Source organism: Equus przewalskii, chromosome 1 (genome assembly GCF_037783145.1).
Source record: "Equus przewalskii isolate Varuska chromosome 1, EquPr2, whole genome shotgun sequence".
Classification (NCBI taxonomy): domain Eukaryota; kingdom Metazoa; phylum Chordata; class Mammalia; order Perissodactyla; family Equidae; genus Equus; species Equus przewalskii.
This window is the reverse complement of record NC_091831.1, coordinates 33057036-33076935: the sequence shown is the minus strand read 5'-3', so window position 1 is coordinate 33076935 and position 19900 is coordinate 33057036. Positions and strand designations below refer to the sequence as shown.

The following is a 19900-nucleotide window of genomic DNA, read 5'->3' as shown; positions in this document are numbered from 1 at the left end:
CATACACCTGAGGGAAACAGTGTTCACGTCTTAAAGGGAATATAGCCTCTACTGGTCCTATTATCAAGGTATCACAAAATTATACGTCATCCTAGAAACTGAGGTCTCCAACAAGTATTAAGAAATACGTACTGAAAGGATCGTTTGGGTACATGCTGCAGTATTCACAATTACTACATTTAGGAAGACACGTTTCACGGATATTCCTCCTGGTGAGGTAGTAAGTGAAAGCAGTCTGGATTGTAGAGAGGCTCGAAGCCCTCCCTTATTCACACATCACTTTAGCTTAGCCCACTGGGTATGTTTAATCAGTTCAAAAACAACTCATTTAACTTGAGCATCTCAAAAGATGTTTGTCAAAGGGTTTAACATAGTTATTGCTGGGTAGTGGGCCTGTGGGTTGTTTTTATTTTTTCCTTTGTAACTTTGTGTTCTAACTTTCTCTACAGTAAATATGGATTACTTTTACAATTTGGAAAAATACGTTCTGTTTATTTATCTTTTCAGAGAGAATAAAAAGCTTCTCAGATCAAGTAGACTGACTCCTTCATTACGCCTCAGGAGGTTCTAGATGAAAGCCTTAGTAAGTATTTCTGTAGGTTTCTTTTTAAAAGGGTCCCATTCTCAGTGCCCAAAGAGTTGTATTACTTAGCAGCAAACAAAAGACCTGAAGGCTTTCAAGAAAGGTCATTTATTCATTCAAAAACTATAATACATCAACTTCACAATGAATCATTTCATTCTATAACTAAAGACACTCTAAGTGACCCAAAACACCTACATTGGAACCCAGAGGTCTCTGGCTAACAATAACATCCTCAAATAAAGCCCTTAAGAAGACAGTGATGTTTTTCCATTTTGGAGAGGACACATTTTCAGCATAAAACAGCTTGGAGGAGGGGAGTCCAACCCTCAGACATGTGCTCTTACTATTTCCACAAAAGCAAAATAGTTTTTGCTAACTGTCAGAAACATGATAAAATCATAGTATCCAAATTGTGTAAACAAAACATATCCTATTTGCTCCATAACAGTATAAAATCACATTATTTTCATCTAAATAGAAAGGCTTACTACCCCTCTAAATCCAAATAATTTAAGGCTTCCATTCCCACCCTACTATTTTTAATGTGGCACGCCTAAGCTTTTGGAATGCCCTCTTCTGTGGGCATTTGAAGAACAATGTGCTCTGTGGAAGTGATTCCTGCATGACTATTTCCATGGCTTTTGAAGAATTTCCCATGTATCTGGAGAAGTACTCTGATAATAGACACTACATCAAAGATTTTCCATAAGATTAGGTCTATCATGAAATTCTCTGGAGATGGTCAACCAAGGCTCCATGTACTCAAATGTCACCACTATCAATTTTTTAAAAACTCAGGTGCTGAGGAGAAAAGACTTTAGGGGAGAAAAAACCTAAAGCAAAATATTTAAAATAATCATACCTATTTATTTTGAATTTTTACTGACTAGCAGGATAGAAAAAGTCCATGCTGATATCCTATTCATCAAACCATTGTCATCATCAGAAGTAGAATTAACCTCAGAATCTGATCCATGACTTTGGAAGAGTACAGAAAACAGAACATCACAAAAGAGATCTGAAATGGCAGCGTTCTAAAGATTTTGGGGATGACACTTTCTGTCCATACTAACAGGAGTTTTCGCTGATTGTACTGAGAGTCCTTGGACGTTAAAATCTAGTTTCTCTCCTCACAACTTAATAAACACCACAGCTCCCTAAGGCACCTCCCAAGCAGGGAGCTGTGACTAAGCTTAGGGGGAATCGACGTTAATTCAAGAGCCTGTTCTAGAGCTCAGAGAGTATCCGGACAGGTGTGTGGACAAGAAGTGTATGGCGCAGACTGTTACCTACCCATGCTCTCCTTCAGTCTCAGTAACAGAACCCACATTTTCAGGGGGGTACGTACGGTCACCTAGCTAAAATGACTTTCCCAACCTCTCTTTCAGTTAGGTATAGCCATGTGACTAAGTTTCAGCCAACAAAATATACATGGAAGCATGGTTTGAGACTTCGAGAAAGTCTCCTTTAAAAGAGAGGGGGAGAAACATGCCCAAGGCCACACAACCAGTAAGCAGCGGAGCTGGGATTCAAACTCGCAACTGTGTGACTCCACCGCACCCTAAGGGTGTAGTGAAATCTTGTGAACCATCTAGAGCAAAGTTGGGCAAGCTTAGATCCTGCAAGCTAAAAACAATTTTTACCTTTTTAAATGGCTGGGGGCAAAAATCTAAAGAAGAATATTTTGTGGCAATTTCAGGGTCCATAACAAAGTTTCGTTGGAACACAGCCAGACTCATTCGTTTACAGATTGTCTATGGCTGCTTTTACAATGACAGAGTTGGATAGCTGTGACAAAGTTTCTACGGCCTGCAAAGCCTAAAATATTTATTATCTGATTCTTTACAAAAAAAGTGACCTTTACGAAAAAGATCCCTGAAAGAGAGAAACAGAAGAGGTACGGTGCAAGTAGGGGTGCTGCCGGGTAGGGATGGTGCAACTCTGGTGGCCATTCTAGAAATCCAAGTGGGCCAGCGGATGAAGTGTCACACTGCTTAGCAAATATCAGTGTTCATAAATATTTGTTCACTTCACAAAAGAAGACTAAGTGTGCCAATAAGCATATACAAAGATCTTCAGCATTATGTCATCAAATGCAAATTAAAACTACAATGAGATACTACTACACACCCACTAGAATGGTTATAAGTAAAATGACTGAGTGTCGGTGAGCATGTGGAGCAGTAAGAACTCTCAGACATTGCTGGTGAGAATATAAAATGGTACAACCACTCTGTGAAAACATTTTGGCAGTTTCTTATCAAGCATCCACTTACCGCATGCCTCAGCCATTTCACTTCTAGGTATCTATCCAAGAGAAACGAAAACATATGTCCAAATAAAAGCTAGCCAAAAACTGAAAACAGGGGCCGGCCCTGTGGCCGAGTAGTTAAGTTTGCGCACTCCGCTTTGGAAGCCCAAGGTTTCGCGGGTTCAGATCCTGGGTGCGGACATGGCACCACTCGTCAGGCCACGTTGAGGAGGCATCCCACATGCCACAACTAGAAGGACCCACAACTAACATATGCAACTATGTACCAGGGGGATTTGGGGAGATAAAGCAGGAAAAATAAAAAAAGATTGGCAACAGTTGTTAGCTCAGGTGCCAATCTTTAAAAAAAACTGAAAACAACTCAAATGTCCATCAATAGGTGAATGGATAGACAAATTGTGGAATAATACTCAGCAATAAAAATGAACAAACTACAGATACATAAACAACATGAATGAACATCAAAAACATGATGCCAAATGAGAGAAGCCAGACCCCAAAGAGAACATACTGTGTAATTCTATCTGTTTGGAACTCTAGGAAAGACAAGTTTATTCCACAGTGATAGATCCTCGTCACACGGATGTTACTCCCAATGGCTGTGTGGGCCAGGGACTTGGGTGTGGGGAGAATTGAGTGGGAAGGGGCACAAGGAAACCTTTTAGGGTAATATGAATGGTCTATATCTTGATTATGGCGGTGGTTACACAGGTGCATATATTTGTCCACACGTATTGAGTGTGTGCATTATATTGTATGTAAATTATACTTTAATAATTTTGATACAAAAAAGGGGCCTACTTCTTCAGGACCCAAAAATGGGGAGGAGCACAAATGTTCAGTATGGCTGTGAATCCATGCAGCATAAAAAATCCACATTGGACAGGAGAACAGAGATGAAAAGGCTAACTGCTAGAGAGAGACTTTTCTCAGTCCACAAGGAAGTGACCTCAGACAAAGTTGTCTTTCTAGGCTTCTTGCCATGGGGCCTGTATATTTGAGCCTGGGAAGGCCCAACTTTTGTCCTATATCAAGGGTTAAAAAGCTCCTGGGAAGCGAAGCCCTTAACATCTAGACCCCTGATTTTCTTTAAACTGAATAAAAAGTACTAATATTCTCTAATTCAGTTCCTCTAAAGGCACCAATCAGCAAGTTGCCCACTTGGATTCTTCATCTGGCATAGATAACACTTCCTTCAAATGTTTCTGTTGAATATAAAATGGCAGATTTACCACACTGAAAATAACATCAGTTGGTTTGATATAAGTCCCTGTGGGAAACTTGGTCCACTAAGGTAACTGGACCCCATCAGTTGGAAGTTTATGATGTAGCTGCTGGCAATTAAGTTGGTTTAGTCTCAGCTAAATCAAGGCAGTCACCTTTCCTCATAAGAAACACACTAGCTGCTCAGAAGTGAAAGAGTAACATGCCAGCCAATCTGAGACTTAGGGATGAAGTTCAATAAAATAGGCATCTGAATTTCCCTTCTGGGTAAAATTTGGATGATGGGGAAAGTTTGTGCCCTGGCCATTGAAGGTATGTTGAGATGGAGGAAGAATGGTCTTCTCTGGGGAGGGCCAGATGGAGCAGATAGTGTCTGAGGAATAACAGAAAAGTTTCTCTGAGGCTCCTCCCAGTGGAAGCCTGGAGCAACACCCAGGAGATGAGGATTATCAAGGCAGCCAAGGAAGGATTTAGATAACAAAGTATTTGGAAGCCTTTCTGGAGCAGAGAGGGGGATGGCTCCTTTATTTTGCCTCTCAATTGGGTTAGTATTAAAAAAAAAAATTTTTAAATACCAGTTTCAAATACAACCAAGATAAATCTCTGAGAGAAATTATAACAGAATACGGCAACTCTAATCCTAAAACAATGAGACAGGCAAGGAAAACACCTTCAAAGAAAGGTAACTGGGATAATGGGAACAACAGAGAAATTTATGTCACATCTGGGTTCTTTGAGCGAACTGTGCAATTCCAGGATAAAGGTTGGGACCCTGATCAGTGATCTGTGGTGGGTGGTAGGAAAGAGGAAAAGGGGCTTAGAGTTAAGACCTCTCAGGAGACTCACGCAACTGCAGAAGAAAATGGAATTTATAAAGCTATAAACTGAATCTATTCAGTCTAGAATTCAACTGAGTGAGGGTTTCAGACCCTAGTACAAGTCCTTAAAAGAAGCCAACAAAGAATGAAGAATTCATTCATAAATAAAAGAGGTTATGAAAACCCCGGGCAATAAGCAACAGACACTGTCAGAGTGGGAACCGCAAAAGTCATGTCAGGGATCTTCTTAAAGGACAAAGGGCAAAGCTTGCAAGAAGCCAAATAAAATTGCAGAATGCTGCAAATTATGGAAGAAGCAGTGGTGTAGCTATTGAAAGCAAAGGCTTTAAAGTGAATTAAAACTGGGTTCTAATCCAAACTCCATTATTTATCAGCTAACTTTGAGCAAGTTACTTAATCTCTTTGAGCTTTGATTTACTTTTCTGTAAAGGGGAAATAATATCTACCTTACAAGGTTGCTATAAGGATTAAGTGTATTGATTCAGATAAAGTACTTAGCGTTGTGCCTGGCACACGTTAAATGCTCAATAAACAGTATCTATTAGTACTGATAACAACTAGTATCTCATACGCTGGGAGGGGTCAAGACCATTCCATTAATACAAAGAAATATTAGTACCATAATGGATGCTATTTCCTTGTTTGAAGAATGATGAAACATCATATTAGGAATTAATGATAAATGGTATTTGGGTTCATTAGTGCCTTCATTCATTCATTTTTCCTTCAACAATTTTTTTTAGTGCCTTTTATGTATCAGGCAATGTGTCAGCCACTGCTTAAATGTAAGTTGTACACATGATTCAGGTTGTAGAAGGTCCATATTTTGTGAACCATTGCTACAGAGACTATTTTATTAACTACTGAAAAAACTCTCAATTTTTTCCCATAGACAACTGGTTTTTAAATACTCTCCTAATCTCTTTTGAGGCTGGAGGTATTCAATAATTTCATTTATAGTGATAGTCTCTCCCTATATTGTTTTTAACACTTGATTTCTCTAGAATTTCACTATTCATTCATCCTATTCTCATTCCCATTTTCTAGTTACCTGGTAGAAGATTAATTTATTTCATCAACTCCCAAACAGCTGAAATTGCTTCTACTAGTAGCTAATTTATCATCCATGTTTCTTTAATCTTCTTTGTTTGAACTGAAGGAATTCAAATATTTTCAAAAGTGCTTTCCAACAAAAGCATGACTTTTTAATGAATCTGTAAGATCAGGAGCTTTTTAAATGTGTTGTCCATTTGTAGAACATGTAGTTTTATTCATAATCTCCTCCTACTTTTGGTGTCCACTACTCTGATCAAAGGATTGTTAGAAGACAACAAAGACACCGTAGTGGGTTCTGTTTTTGCCTATCCCAGCATCCATTTCCCCCTTCCTCCTAACAGAAACTTCATTTGTCACGTGCCCCTCACCCCACAAACCACTGGAAGCTGTCCAGCGATGGGACTTAGACGTCTAGGAGTAATTCACTCTCTTTGCCAGGGCTTGGTTCAGAAATGGGCAAATGACTAGAATCTGGCCAAGAAGACATAAGAGGAAACTCTGCTGGGAGGCTTCCAAGAGAAGTTTTTTAACAAGGTGGAGCAAACGTTGCCAGCTCTGAATGTGATGCCTGGAACTGCAGCAGCCATCTTGCTACAGCTTGATGATGAAGTCATAATTACATACTTTCTCCCACAATTATAACACAAAGGATGGCAGACATAGTTGGAAAGAACCTATGTCCTTGATGACATCACTGTACCAGTGAACGGAGGCAACAAACGCTGAAGCCTGCCCTACAGTTGGAGCTCTTGTTATATGAGTTAATTTTATTGTTTAATCTTCTTTGAGTCTGAATTTCTGTCACTTGGAGCCAAAAGCATTATAACTGATAAAGATTTCTTGGTACTGTTTCCTGTATTCTCCTTCATATGGCCAGATATTTGTACATTTCATTGTGTCTCCCTCAATCTTTTGGACTATCCTACTATCTTTTAGACTTCTGAACAATCTAAGTTAAAAGATTTTTTTACGTACTTGTATAAATAGACACACACACACTCCCTATTAATTTTTCTGAAGGTTAAGACATTTATACTTCCCACATATTTTGGAGGAGACAGGGCTCCTACTCCTATAGCTGCTAGTGCTGTTAAGGTTATGAATGCTACTGAACCATAATTTTTGAAACAAAAATAAAATTTCAGCTAATTATACCGACCCACCTGGTGCTGTAATCTATGAATGTCCTAAACCAATTAATATGAGGCAACTGTACATCTTGCAAACTCAGTCAAATGTATAGACGTAGTAAGTGTCCCTGTTATTCAAAGCTTGCTGGTGGCACTCAAGCAAGAAGCTCAACAAACCTTCACTATCCCAGAACATGTGCTGGGGAAGACAAACACCCTCTCCCTGCAGTTTTACCACAGGTATTTGTCTTTTAGGAATCATGTCCAGATTTTCATTTGGATTAGAGATGAGTACAGTTACAGAAGGGGTGACGGTAAAGGAACCACTTGGAATTATCACAAAAGAATGTTCCATTAGCTCACCCAAACAAGCTAAATTATCTCAAGCTGGGTTATAAAAATTAGTTTTACTCTTAAAATCACAGAGATATTTTCAATCTGGAGGCTGACTCTTGAAGGTCCAAGACTCAATTATCTCAAACTTGAGGCTTTAGTTGTTCATGTTCAATGTAGGTAACAGGCTTCAAGGAGGGCCTAACCTGTGGCCCAGTGTACAGTAGTCCATAACTTTTTTTTACAGCACATATATATATATTTTTTAACCAGTAATCCTTATTTTACTGCCAAAAGGAATAATCAGAATTCAGTTTTTGCTAAACTATTAGCTAAAATCATATCCTATCTAATCCTGTATATTTCATATTCAAAACCAATTACCAAGTACAATCAACTTCTTCTGGTAAATTCCCATCACCACTACTTTGGTCTGATCTCACATTTGGATGACTGGTCTTCTCATCTCTACTCTGCCCGACTCTAATCCTTTCTTCAGCCTCAGCCCAAGGTGATCCCAAAACTCACATCCAACCTCAAGCCTCATCTCCTCTTCACTCTCTCCCCTGCAGCCACCCAACCTTTCCTCTAGTACCTCTTACTTAATGTTCTCTCCTATCAAGGATCCTTTGCACATTCTAGTCCTTTTATGTGGGGAACACTTTCCTTCCTTCTTAACCTAGATAACATCTAGTCAGTCTTCAGATTACTGCTTGAGCAGCATTTTAAGATGACTTCCCTAACAGTCAAATTCTCTTATTATAGACTGTCATAGAACCTTGTACTTCTTCCTATTATCCACTAAATTTGCACTTTTATATTTGCTTGTGATTATCTGGTACTAGTGATTTATTACACTAAACTATAAGCTTCATGAACAGAGGTCTGTTTTTACTCACCATTACGTGCCCACAGTTGAGCACAACAGTGGATGCTCAACATATATTTGTTAGATAAAATGGTAAACATTTTATCTCATACACAATAGCTGCAAAAGAAACATGAATCTCACCATTTTCTTTTCCCTGGTTGTTTCCAGTCATCAAAGGAAACTCAATATGGAATCTTTGGCTAAAAGATTCTTCTTCTAAAAACATGTCATGAGAACATAGAGCTGGATCTTCCTAGCACCCATCCATTTTGAAGGCTGGTTGTAGAATTGAATGGCATAGAGAGACAGTGCCCAGAGTGCAAATATTTTTACTTGTGACCACAAGATATCAACATCGGGACCATTTCCTTCTGTTGTCACTAGAAATAACTTCAACAAGTGAGGAATCACTCAGCCTCCTGTCTGCTCTCCCTCTCTGAATTTGATATCCTATCATTTGAACACTAGTAGAGGCTAGAATCCTATTCAATCTAATCTCAAAGTCATGATAGCAGCTCTATAATTTCATTTTCTCCTTTTTAAGGATGGATTAAATCTCTTCCCTGAATTTTCTTCTCGTGACACCAATCAAGGCATACGGGAGTGTGGGTTGTGGGGAGGGAAACAGCAGTTTGTCCACCAATGTCAGGGTGGAAGAACTGGTTTATCTTAACAACTTAGAGAAAGTTTCCAATGGTTGCAAAATCTCTCTTGTAGGAAAAATTATCTTCATTTTCTTTTCTGTGGGCCTTTAAGCCTCTTGCGGCAGGTTTTTAAAAAAATGTTTTTGTAAAAGCTTCTACCAAGGTAGACTGAAGGCTCTGAGGCAAGGTCTCTTAATCTAGAGCGATAAACAGGCACTAGCAGTTGTGAAACCCTTGAAAACGTATGTTAAATTTTGACTGTATGTTTGGGAGTGCATGTTTCCGGAGAAAGACTTCAGATATTATGTCAGACTCTCTCTAGTACCTGCACATGCCTGGCATGTGATAGATGCTTAATAAATATATAAGAGAATGAATGAAAGAGAGGCCCTTAGAGACACTGAGAATGGCCAGAGAAATAAGTTATCTGACACCAGGAAACAATGGTGTCAGAGAAGCCAGGAAGAGAAGATTTCAAGAAAGGAGAATGGTTAAACTGTCATGTGTTAAAGACAGGTCACGTCAGATAAGGTCTGAAAAGTGCTCAGTGGATTTAGAAATAAAGTGGTAGCTGGAGACCTTCAAAACTGGTAGTTTCAGTTGAGGTAAAGAAATATTGCAGTTGATTGAAGAACAAATAGGAGTACAAAGTACGGAACAGTGTGGAGAGACAACTATGAACTATGTCTGTGAAGGGGAAGCAAGAAACAGAATAGAGAAGAATGAGTTGCTGTAGGAAGGTTTTATTTTTTTCTTCTAGGATAGAAAAGACCTGAGAATACCTAAATGCCAATGGGAAGGAGCCAAATAGAAGTAAAGAAACAAGGGTCCTAAAGAGCAGGACTGGGAAGGGATCCAGAGCCTTGGACCAGAAGAGGGTTACCTTTCCCATTGTGAAAGGAGGGAGAGACAGAAATGGGTACCAATGAAGTAAGTTTGAAGGTTTGGTGGCACTAATTTGAGAAAGACTCCATCTTATGGTTCCTATTTTCGCTGATGAAATGGGAAGTAAAATAATCTGCTGAGAATGAAGGAGTATGGAGGTTGGTGGACATAAGGGGGGAAGGTCTTAGGTGAGAAGAAGTTTAAAATAGCTCCTGTGGAGAATGAGAAACAGGGAAGAATTGCTAGGCAGTCACAAACAGAAATCTGTTGTGCTACAAGTTTTCTCCAGTGTGTGATTTTTCTCTAGGAAGTCTTTTAAGCAGAAAGGAGTTTCTAAGAAAAATCTACTCACCAGAGGCCACCTTCTCTCTTGAAATTGAGTAACTTAAATTCAGGTTCGGAATTGTGGTGGAAATATCATTTAGGTGAGTTTATATACAGAAATTATGGTGGATCTGATATTAAAGGTAAGAAGTTATTAGTGTTATTTTAAATACACAAAAATAAAAGTTTGCCTTTTAAAGTACCTAAGAATGGCAATGGGAAAGGTTTTTTGCACAGGGAAATGAAAACATCATCAAAACAATGCCCTAAAATAACCACTTAGAGGGCCTCACAAGTGGGCCCACAAACTCTAGCAAACAGCTCTCAAAAGCTTTATCACTTCAAGTGATCATGTCAGGGGCAACACATCCATGACAAAAAGAGGGACATTAAGAAAGAAACGCAGAGGAAAAAATTATTAGAGTGACTGTCCTCAAAAGAGATGGAGGACTCTCTCCTGTCTACTCCCTTGCTGATAAAGCCAAGTTCAGTCTTTAAAGTTCAGTAGTTACCTGGTCATCAGGCAGAGGTGATATGTCATGCTCAACCCCCAAACTGATGCATATTCTCTAATTTTTCTTCTCCCTCTGGCTACAGACACACATAAGCAGCTGGTGGCATGAACTGTGGCATTAAATACCTAATCATTGTTATTTCCCTCTATGTTTCCTGGCTTGCCTGGAAACCTACCAAGAGGGTTAGTTCTGAACCAAGGGCTAAGAAGAGAACTTTAAGCATTCTCCATTGAAACCTCCAAATCTACTCTGTCCCTAAAACCATTTTGCATCAAACTATGGAAGCAGAGAAGACAGCTGGTTTGGAAGGTAGTCTAAAGTAATAGTTAAGAACATGGTTTCTAGGGGCAAACTATTTGGGTTCATATTCTAGAGACATTACTTACTAGTAGAAACTGGGTTTTAGTTTCCTCATCTGCAAAGCAGAGATAAAAATAATGCCTATTTCATAGTGCAGTTATGAAGATTAAAGGAGACAATGCAGATAACCTTAGAAGTGTTTGGAATACAGTAAATGTTAGCTATTATCATCATTTCTCATCTAGGGTTGGGTTTTACTGGGTAGGTACAACAGAAAGACAAGAGTGCAGGAGTGTAGTAGTTGACGTGATGGGAAGTGAAAAGTAGAAGAAACTGACATAGGGAGAGTAACACAGTCAAGAGCTTGGAGTTCCTGAAGCTGAACTATAGATGCATTGGAAGTCACTCAGTTAGAAAGCTGGCAAATGGGCAGAAAGTAGAAGAGTTTATTTTCATCTTTTAAGGGTGAAGCTGACATAAATGATGACAAGGTCCAGAGAGTGGGTGGCTTTGCGGAAAGATAAAAACCACTGAATTTAAGGAGGTCAAGCATCTGAAAGGCCAGGATATTGGCTGGGTTATCCACATGGAATTTTAAGTCATCTGGCTTAAAGCTGGGACATGGGGAAGAGAGGGAAACTGTAAGTCAGGTACCAAAGTCGTCAGTGAGTAAAAGGAAATACATGAGAATGACATATATGGACAGGAAGGATCAGAAAGTGATACAGTCAGATTGTGAGAGCATATATACAGATCAGAAGTGGGGAATGAGGAAGCCAACTGCTCCTCCTGATCCCACCTGAAGCTAGCTGGTAGGAGAAGGCCACAGAGACAAGGCTGCTAAATAGCTCACAATGCTTAGGAGAGTCTAGCAGTGACGAACTGTCCTCGCCTATGTTAATTCTGTTGCTGCTGAGAAAGCCACCAAAGTGTGTAGAGCGCTTCCTCAAACGAGCCTGGCCATCCAAGTTCTATGAAGCCCCTCTCCCCATTTTAACATGCTCTCTAGCTCTCCGGAAGGATCACTTATGTCTCTCTATACTCTGTACATACTTTCATCACGGTACGATCCATTCTTCATCGCGCTTGTATGTTTAAATGTCACTCTCACATAGGCACTTCCAGGGCAGCGGCAAGGTGTAGTCAGCTTGTCACATCTATCTCTTAACCCTGTGTAGGCACTTCATAAATGATACTTGTTAAACAAGAGACTCCTCACAGTCACCAAATTAGGAGGCAGAGCATAAAAAGAATATTCTGCCTATGAAAATGAGCCATCAAGCCATTAAGCTTTTGACTACAAAAAAGAATGATTTTCTAACAAAGATTAGAAAGGAAATACAATATTTCTTCCACCAAGTTGTAGGATAACATTTCTGAATAACCCATACTAAAAGAAGACACAGCTGAGACCTCAAAAGAAAAAAATCAGGATTTCAAGAATAAAGTTATTAGTGAACTTGGAACATCCTTTACCTTCAATATACCAAGCTAAAAACAACGAATTAGCAACATTCCATTTGCATTCCCTGTTCTCCAAAAACTTTTAATGGACTTACTTGCCCTAGAGTTTAAATGAGATGCTTATAAATTCACTTTTGCTATAGGTAAATAATGTGAGAGGGTTTTCAAATTTTGCTTCTGGTCTCCTTTCAACTGTCCCATGCCTTTCTGATTTTATTATTTTCACTCACTGAGATTGTCTCCAAATGTCAAATTTTCCAAATCATCTATATTTGATATAAATTCTTAAACATGTGGAAGAAGTATACAAAACAAAGTGAATACATCTTAGCATCTCAGCCTAGATGAATGCACAGTTGGCAGGGTGAGGGGGAGAGGTTTACTGTGATTTATTTATAGGGAAAGAGAAAGATGGAGGAAAAAGGTATAGAAATAGTAGAAATTTTAAAGAAAAAACAATTTTTGAGGTAATACAAAGCACCACCATTAGGAACTTAAAAAAATTCTTTGGTTATCGAACTCAAAGAACCTATTTGCTCCAAACTTAACAATAAATATCACTCTTCTTTCAGTTCTGCAAACCTTTAAAGGAATAAGACTTAAGCACAAACTTCTGTGAAAGCTCATAAGATGAACTATTTTATTTGGACTCATAAAATAATTTCCTGTAGGCCCTTATTCTCCTTGGGGTTTGAGGATTCAGGAAAGTATACATTTATGCAGTCTGTGCAAGGAGATAAGTACTCACAGAATTGAATACTATTCCCTCATTATTGCATAGGTAGTAACTTATTATGGAATAAAAATGAAGTTTTCCGTGAAAAAGGGCCCTGAGAAAACCAAACTGATAGTGGAAATTCAGAGAAGCTGGTGGCTTATGTTCACTCAGTAATAATATGCTGTAACATGGCACAGAGTTTTATTTTAATGGCAGAAATTTTAGTAGCTACGCAAATTACTTTACTCCTGTACTTAGTATTTAAAAGCTGGGTATACAGGCAGGTATACAGGCTTTCCAAAATTCTATGGGGAAAATTATAGCTATAAACCTATTTTTAAAATTGAAAGGATTTTGATCATTCTGAATCTATCTATTATGAATATATAATAATTGCTTGTATCTCATGTTTAGATAGACCATTGTGCTGTTTGACGTTGGTATTTTTTGTTGATTTTCTCAAATCCTTTTCCGATGATACCTCACATGTTGTTGTCTTTTCTGGTCACAATAGAACACTCAGCTGATTTATGTCCAGAGAATAGTCTACAACTCTATAACAATTCCTGTGCCTGCTTCCTGGTTCTAACTGAAAGTAGAGGCCTCATCAGACATACTATAAATGTAGTTGAGATCATTTCTTTAGTTACATTATCTTACACTTGCCCATCCCCAAACTTGAAAACTTTTCTGCCCATTCACACAGTTTTAAAATATCTTTCAATTATAGTTTATTTTCATCATTCATAACTCAGACACATTTAATACTATTTGTACATTTGGAAGGATGATATGCTTAATCACCTCCAAGATACTAATACAAATTTAATGAAGGTATCAAATAACATTTTTCCAACTTTCGTTCAAATGAAAATTTCTATACATGAAACTGTGTTCCTACACTTTAGCCAGTTTAAAAAATAAAATCAGTTCGATTCCCTGTTAAAAAGTCTATATGCCAGCATTTCTAATTTCACCATACTTGTTCAAGGAACAAACCGCACCCCAGACTTGATAACCATCAACAACAGTGAGCAGAAAAGATGTTTGGAAAGAAAGATCACTGTTTTATACCAGCTCACTTCTGAATGCAAAAAATGTTAGCAAAATATTTTTGCACTGTCAAATTCAAGTCAAACACAATTTTTTAAAAAGTTGTATTTGGGATATAAAATGAAAGATTTTCTTAATTCATTCAGCAAATATGTACTGAGCATTTACTCTATGCCAGGCATCGTTCTGGGTATTGAGATTCAGAGGTGAAAAAGACAGACATCGTTCCTAATTTTCTACTACCAAGCAGCTTATGTTTTATCTCAAATCATTTACATTAAAAAACACATAAGCCAGCAATAAAATGTTATAAAATCACAGAAGTCATAGAATCAGTGTTGAAAAGGAGCTCAGAGATCACCTGCTGTATGTCATCAATTCCGAGATGCACATTATTTTACATTTTAACATCTCTGAAATTAGCCACATCTTACAATGTGGTCAGACCAGGCAGCAATAGAGAGGGAGTTGTCACTGCTGCACTTGCGCATCAAAACTTACAGAACAAGTGTCAGGGGCTTGGAAGAAAATCTGGGAGACAATGGTGAAAGGCACCCTTTTAAGGATTCTTGAGAATTTAAGTTCCATTCTCATTCTTCTACCAAAGTCTTCAGTTATATGGAATGAAAGGCTCTAGAACATGGCTGTCACTTTGGGGCCATTAGCAAAGAACTTAATCTCTCTTTGCTTCAGTTTTTCCATCTGTAAAATAGGAAGTTTCATAGACCTAACTCATGATGTTACTCTAAGTATTAAGTGAGATAATGTATGCACAGGACTTAACACAGAGATTGGCATATACAGTAAGCACTCCATAAAAGTTAATTATTTGAGATCATACTTTACATCTGGTAGCAAATAATTTAAAGTGATCATCAATTACCCCACAAATATTGCTCACTATGTGAAATCCACATCTAGTTATTTGACTAAAACAGTGGAAAACTAAATAGACTGGCCAAATGTTTGAAGTGATTAATACAGTAAAAATTTCCACCTTAACAATGTTTTGTCCAGGTCCTTATGGTACTGTGCCAAGAACCCAATAGCCTTACCTGCAAGAAACCATACAAAAAGTAAGAATTTCAGGCCATCTAAGAACATCAAGTTACTAAGTACTCTAATATGTACAAATGCACTTATAAACACAATCTCAAATAATACATAAACAAGGAAAACATGTTTATAATGTATAAACAGATCATTTATTTTTGCTTTCTTTAAAATATTATTACAACTGTATAGATTAATACTAGTACAAGAACCATGAGTTTTGGAGGTTAAAATGTACCACAGGGAGACATGATTTTGCCAGAAAAGTAAGAGCAGTAACTGTTCATGATTTATATCTTACTTTCTCATCCATTACCAGCTCAGTGCTTTGCACATAATATGTAATTGTATAAACAAATTCCAGGTCCTAATGTCATCTATTTTCTCTTCAAACAACAGAATGTTCAGAGAAGAGACAAATGTCTACATTTCTTTTTTTCTTTTTTAAGCCTTTCTAGGTCAGCACTTCTAATTTTGAGAGTTTAAGTGAAAATTCAAATTATAACATGCTATATTATGTAGAGTCAATCTGTTTTAAATATTAGTTTCCATATTCTTGTTTCTATAATAATAGTAACATTCTGTATGTGTACTTTACATTATCAGCTCATTACATATTTCAGTTAAATAAGAATGGTTTCAACTGTGATTTCGAATCCAACAGACACATAGCTAAGCACTTAAAAAGTACTTTTAACTACTAGGAAATTTTAATAAATCAACTCACATTTGTTCCTGTTTCACTGGATGACAAAACCTACAGTACATCCTGCAGAGAAGAGAACTAATTCAAATTAGTATTTCTACACCTAGAATTAATGTATTTTCAGAAGCTTCTGGCAATTAAAGCCTTGTCATGAAGTACAATTCTGGTGTCTTCGTGTTTTTTCCTAAGTGCGCAGTAGCAAAGTACAATTTTCTGAATATTTTAAATATTAGCCTGCTTTCTCATACCAATCATTTTAAAAGAATGTTTTGTTAAAATCTCACAAGCACTAACACATTATCTAAACTTAAACCTTAAAAGAAAACCAACCCACGACTCAACATGTAAACTTTCCCTACTAATTCTGAAACTTAAAACTAACATTATTAGTTTGCTTATGTTTGGGATTTCAAATAAACCATCACAAACTATACTATACATATCCTAGATATTTTCGAGGATCAAAGTCTACTGCTGGGTATGGCTGGGTCGGCAGGGAAGAGGTCTATGGCCAACTCTGAGAGCCCCACGATGATTAGCATCTCTGCGGAAACGACCAAGGGGGCGGCAGCTCGAGGCTGCAATTAATGAGGCACCCCTGATCCTCAGCCGCCGCGCGGGTAGTTGCCACTGAGCTCCACCTCTCTCCGTGCTAGCCTCTGGCCCGCCCCTTCCTCCCAGGCCAGCCAACGCCTGCCTGCCCAGCTCCAAGACTGCGAGGAGTGACGAGAACAAAAACCCAGCATACAAAGAAGGCCCGGGTAGGAAGCCGGGCCCCACCCTGCCAAGAGGAGTGACTCCTCTAGAAAAACTTGGAGGCAAGTTAACAGGAAGCGCTGAGGCGGCGCAGTTCCTGAGACCGTTTGGGTTGCCCTGCCGCCCAGCAGCCTCATCCTTTGTCCTTTGAAAGGCCTCCCTGAAGCCCCCAAACTCTGAGCGCTTTCCGGGCAACTCTTGACTCGATCTCCATTGCGGTCCCTGACTGGTGGCAGCCATGATATTTACATCCGGGTATTTCGAGGAGCCGCGGCCAGAGTCTCCCGGAAGTGACGCGAGCGCGGAGGGATCCGCGTTCGGCTGGGGGAGACTGAGGTGAAGGGGCTCCCGGAAGCGGGTCCGGTAGGCACAATGGCGGTGGCGGGGCGAGGTCGGGCAGTTTATAATAACCAAGTCCTTATAAGACTTTTAACTGATCAGACATTGTGCTTAACAGCAGCATTGCCATGCCATTTAATCCTTTTTCACAACAGCCCCAGGAGAAATATTATTTCCATTTTGTATACTGGGAAACTAAAGATAAGAGAGGGCCAGTGATTGGTCCAATATAGAGCTAGTATGTGATGGACCTCGTCTAATGCCGTCAATTTGGCTGCAAAACCTGCGCTTTAAGCCTCTTCCATGGTGCTTCCGTTTAGAAAAGTCCAAACCCCTGGTGCTTGGCATCTGATAAGACACTTCTTCAAGGGCTGTTCACTTTCAGCTCAGAATCCTGTTGCCCAGGGAGTGAGGCCAAGCCACAGCCGCTGTGCTTTTTACGGTGGACACAACTGTGCCTGGGTCACCTTCGCTAACCCGATGACCAGAGAATCCACTTGGTTTCCTCCCCCTTACTTCTGCACTACAGAGTTCTTTCTTCTCCCGCAGCGCAGGTTAACTGAGGAAACTGACGCTTGCTACTGTTGGGCGCTGGGAACCACTTTAAAACCGTCGGACACTTGTAAATTCAGGACTGTTTAGACAACTCGAGGCCTGTCACCATCAGCAATACAGTCTCTGGCCTTATGGAAGGACTGACAATTATTATCCTGGACTTCATCCCAAACCAATTATGTTTCTCTGGTTTCCATTTCTTTAGATTATGACTGAGAACCAAGGCTTTGATTTTACCAGCCATCAAATAACAAACTTGGAATAGCCACTAAGGGCATAGTTTTGTGAAAACAAATTATACATAGAGAAAAGCACTAACAACATCAAAATTGACAGCGATAATTGGGGCCGGCCTGGTGGTGCAGCGGTTAAGTTTGCAGGTTATGCTCCAGCGGCCTGGGGTTCACTGGTTCACATCCCAGTGTGGACACGGCACAGCTCATCAAGCCATGTGTCGCAGGTGTCCCACATATAAAGTAAAGGAAGATGGGCATGGATGTTAGCTCAGGGCCATTCTTCTTCAGCAAAAAGAGGAGGATTGGCAGCAGATGTTAGCTAAGGGCTAATCTTCCTCAAAAAAAAAAAACTGATAATGTTTGAAGAGTGGCTATTTAATCCTTTCATTTTTTTTTAAGGTTGACACCTGCGCTAACAACTATTCCCAATCTTCTTTTTTTTTTTTTCTGCTTTTTCTCCCCAAATCCCCCCAGTATATAGTTGCATATTTTAGTTGTGGGTCCTCCTAGTTGTGGCATGTGGGGCACCACCTCAACGTGGCCTGACAAGTGGTGCCATGTCCTTGCCCAGGATCAGAACCTGCAAAACCCCGGGCCACTGAAGCAGAGCACATGAACTTAACCACTTGCCCTGGGGCCAGCCCCATTTCATTTCTTTTATTTTCTTTTTCTTCTGCTTTCTATTTTCCATATCTGCTATAAAAAAATAAACAAACTGACCATGGTACAACATAGCATGTTGTCACCTTTTGACAAACAACAGTCCTTGATACAAATCACTTAGAGGAATCCTATTTGCTTGGAAAAGCATTGGGTTTTTGTCAGGGTGTTATCAAAATACAATTTGGGGTCAGCAATCATCACAGGAAAAATGAAGCATATGAGTGAAAATTGAAGTTTTTCACATACTTTTGTATAATAATATACTACAATCCAAAGTTTTTCTTCTAAAAAAAAACGGGAGGGGGATTTGGGGTAGTTGAAATTCTGGAGAACAAGTAAAGAAAGCTATTTTTATTTCTTTGGGGTATAGCTTTAAGCAATTTATTTCAGACTCTGCAAAATAAAGGCTTCATTCTCTTTTCTACCACTATATTCTTCACATAATTGCTTTTGGGTGATCCCTCAAGCAGTGCCACAACAAGAAATACAGTGGAAAGATAGATGGGGAAAATGAGAAGGGATCAAGGGAAGAAGAAAATGCAGAGGAATAGAGGGAGCTGCTGGTTTTGGGGTTGAGGTTGCTTTGGAATTCTGAGGTAGCATGTAGCAACCTGCTCATCCAAGTCCTGGCACGAGACCAGTTGCCCCCGCAAAGGTAGATTTACACATACAATGTTTCCACTCATATACTCAGAATGCACTATGAGAACTCTTACCAAAATTCACCTTTATATTCATGCAAATTAGACATACATTTTAACAAAACTTTCAGTGACTGAATAGCAAGAAATGTAAAATAGAATCCCATAGTTTTTTCCCTCTCACCATATCATTCATTTATCTCATAACTGGATATTGAACTGGAAGTTTTGCTGGCAGCATTACAATGCAGCAACTATGAAACAAGAAAGTGAGGTCCTGACAAGATGTGTGTTTTCAAAGGAAATATCGTTATGTTAGTCTGGGTCTTCTGAGAAGCAGTTGTTAAAATGAGATTAAATGTGCAAGAGTTTTATTAGAGGAAACACTTGTGAGAGAGAATAGAGAGGGAGCCAGGGGAGGCTGGGAGAGACATCAGACTGTGATGCAAGTCTGAAACTGAGTGGAGGAGGTGGGGGGAGGTGGTGGAAGTGTCCTAAACTGCTGTACAGTCTAAGGAAGATTCAGCAAGGCTGTTGGGAATCCTTAAGCCAAAATTCAGAGGAGTCTTCCTAGGAAAGAGCCTGCCTTATTACCTGTGCTGCATTCAGCTGTTGGCTGGAGCAGCCCATGGGAAACTTGACCTATGGTGCAAATGTGGCAAAGGATTTCAGAGTGCAGCCTCTGGGGCCCTTGGTCAGTTTTTCTCCCTGTATTTGGTAACCACAATCCAAGAACT

General features: G+C 39.2%; 2 long non-coding RNA genes across 5 annotated transcripts in view; one reads left to right on the top strand and one right to left on the bottom strand.

Annotated features, from left to right (window-relative positions):
* Window positions 1-16982, bottom strand: part of LOC103552057 (uncharacterized) — a 41151-nt gene extending 24169 nt beyond the window's left edge. For 2 of the 4 annotated variants that reach the window (XR_011523036.1, XR_011523045.1), the window contains exons 1-2: window positions 15995-16982; window positions 15212-15269 (exon numbers count right to left, since the gene is read on the bottom strand). This is a non-coding gene — a long non-coding RNA (uncharacterized lncRNA). The remainder of the gene's footprint in view (window positions 1-15211; window positions 15270-15994) is intronic. The other 2 variants (XR_545158.2, XR_011523040.1) reach the window with 2 other exon arrangements.
* On the top strand, window positions 500-6828 carry LOC139073900 (uncharacterized). The gene is made up of 2 exons (XR_011523049.1): window positions 500-583; window positions 6416-6828. It is a non-coding gene; the product is annotated as an uncharacterized lncRNA (long non-coding RNA).
* Window positions 16983-19900: the final 2918 nt, after the last annotated feature.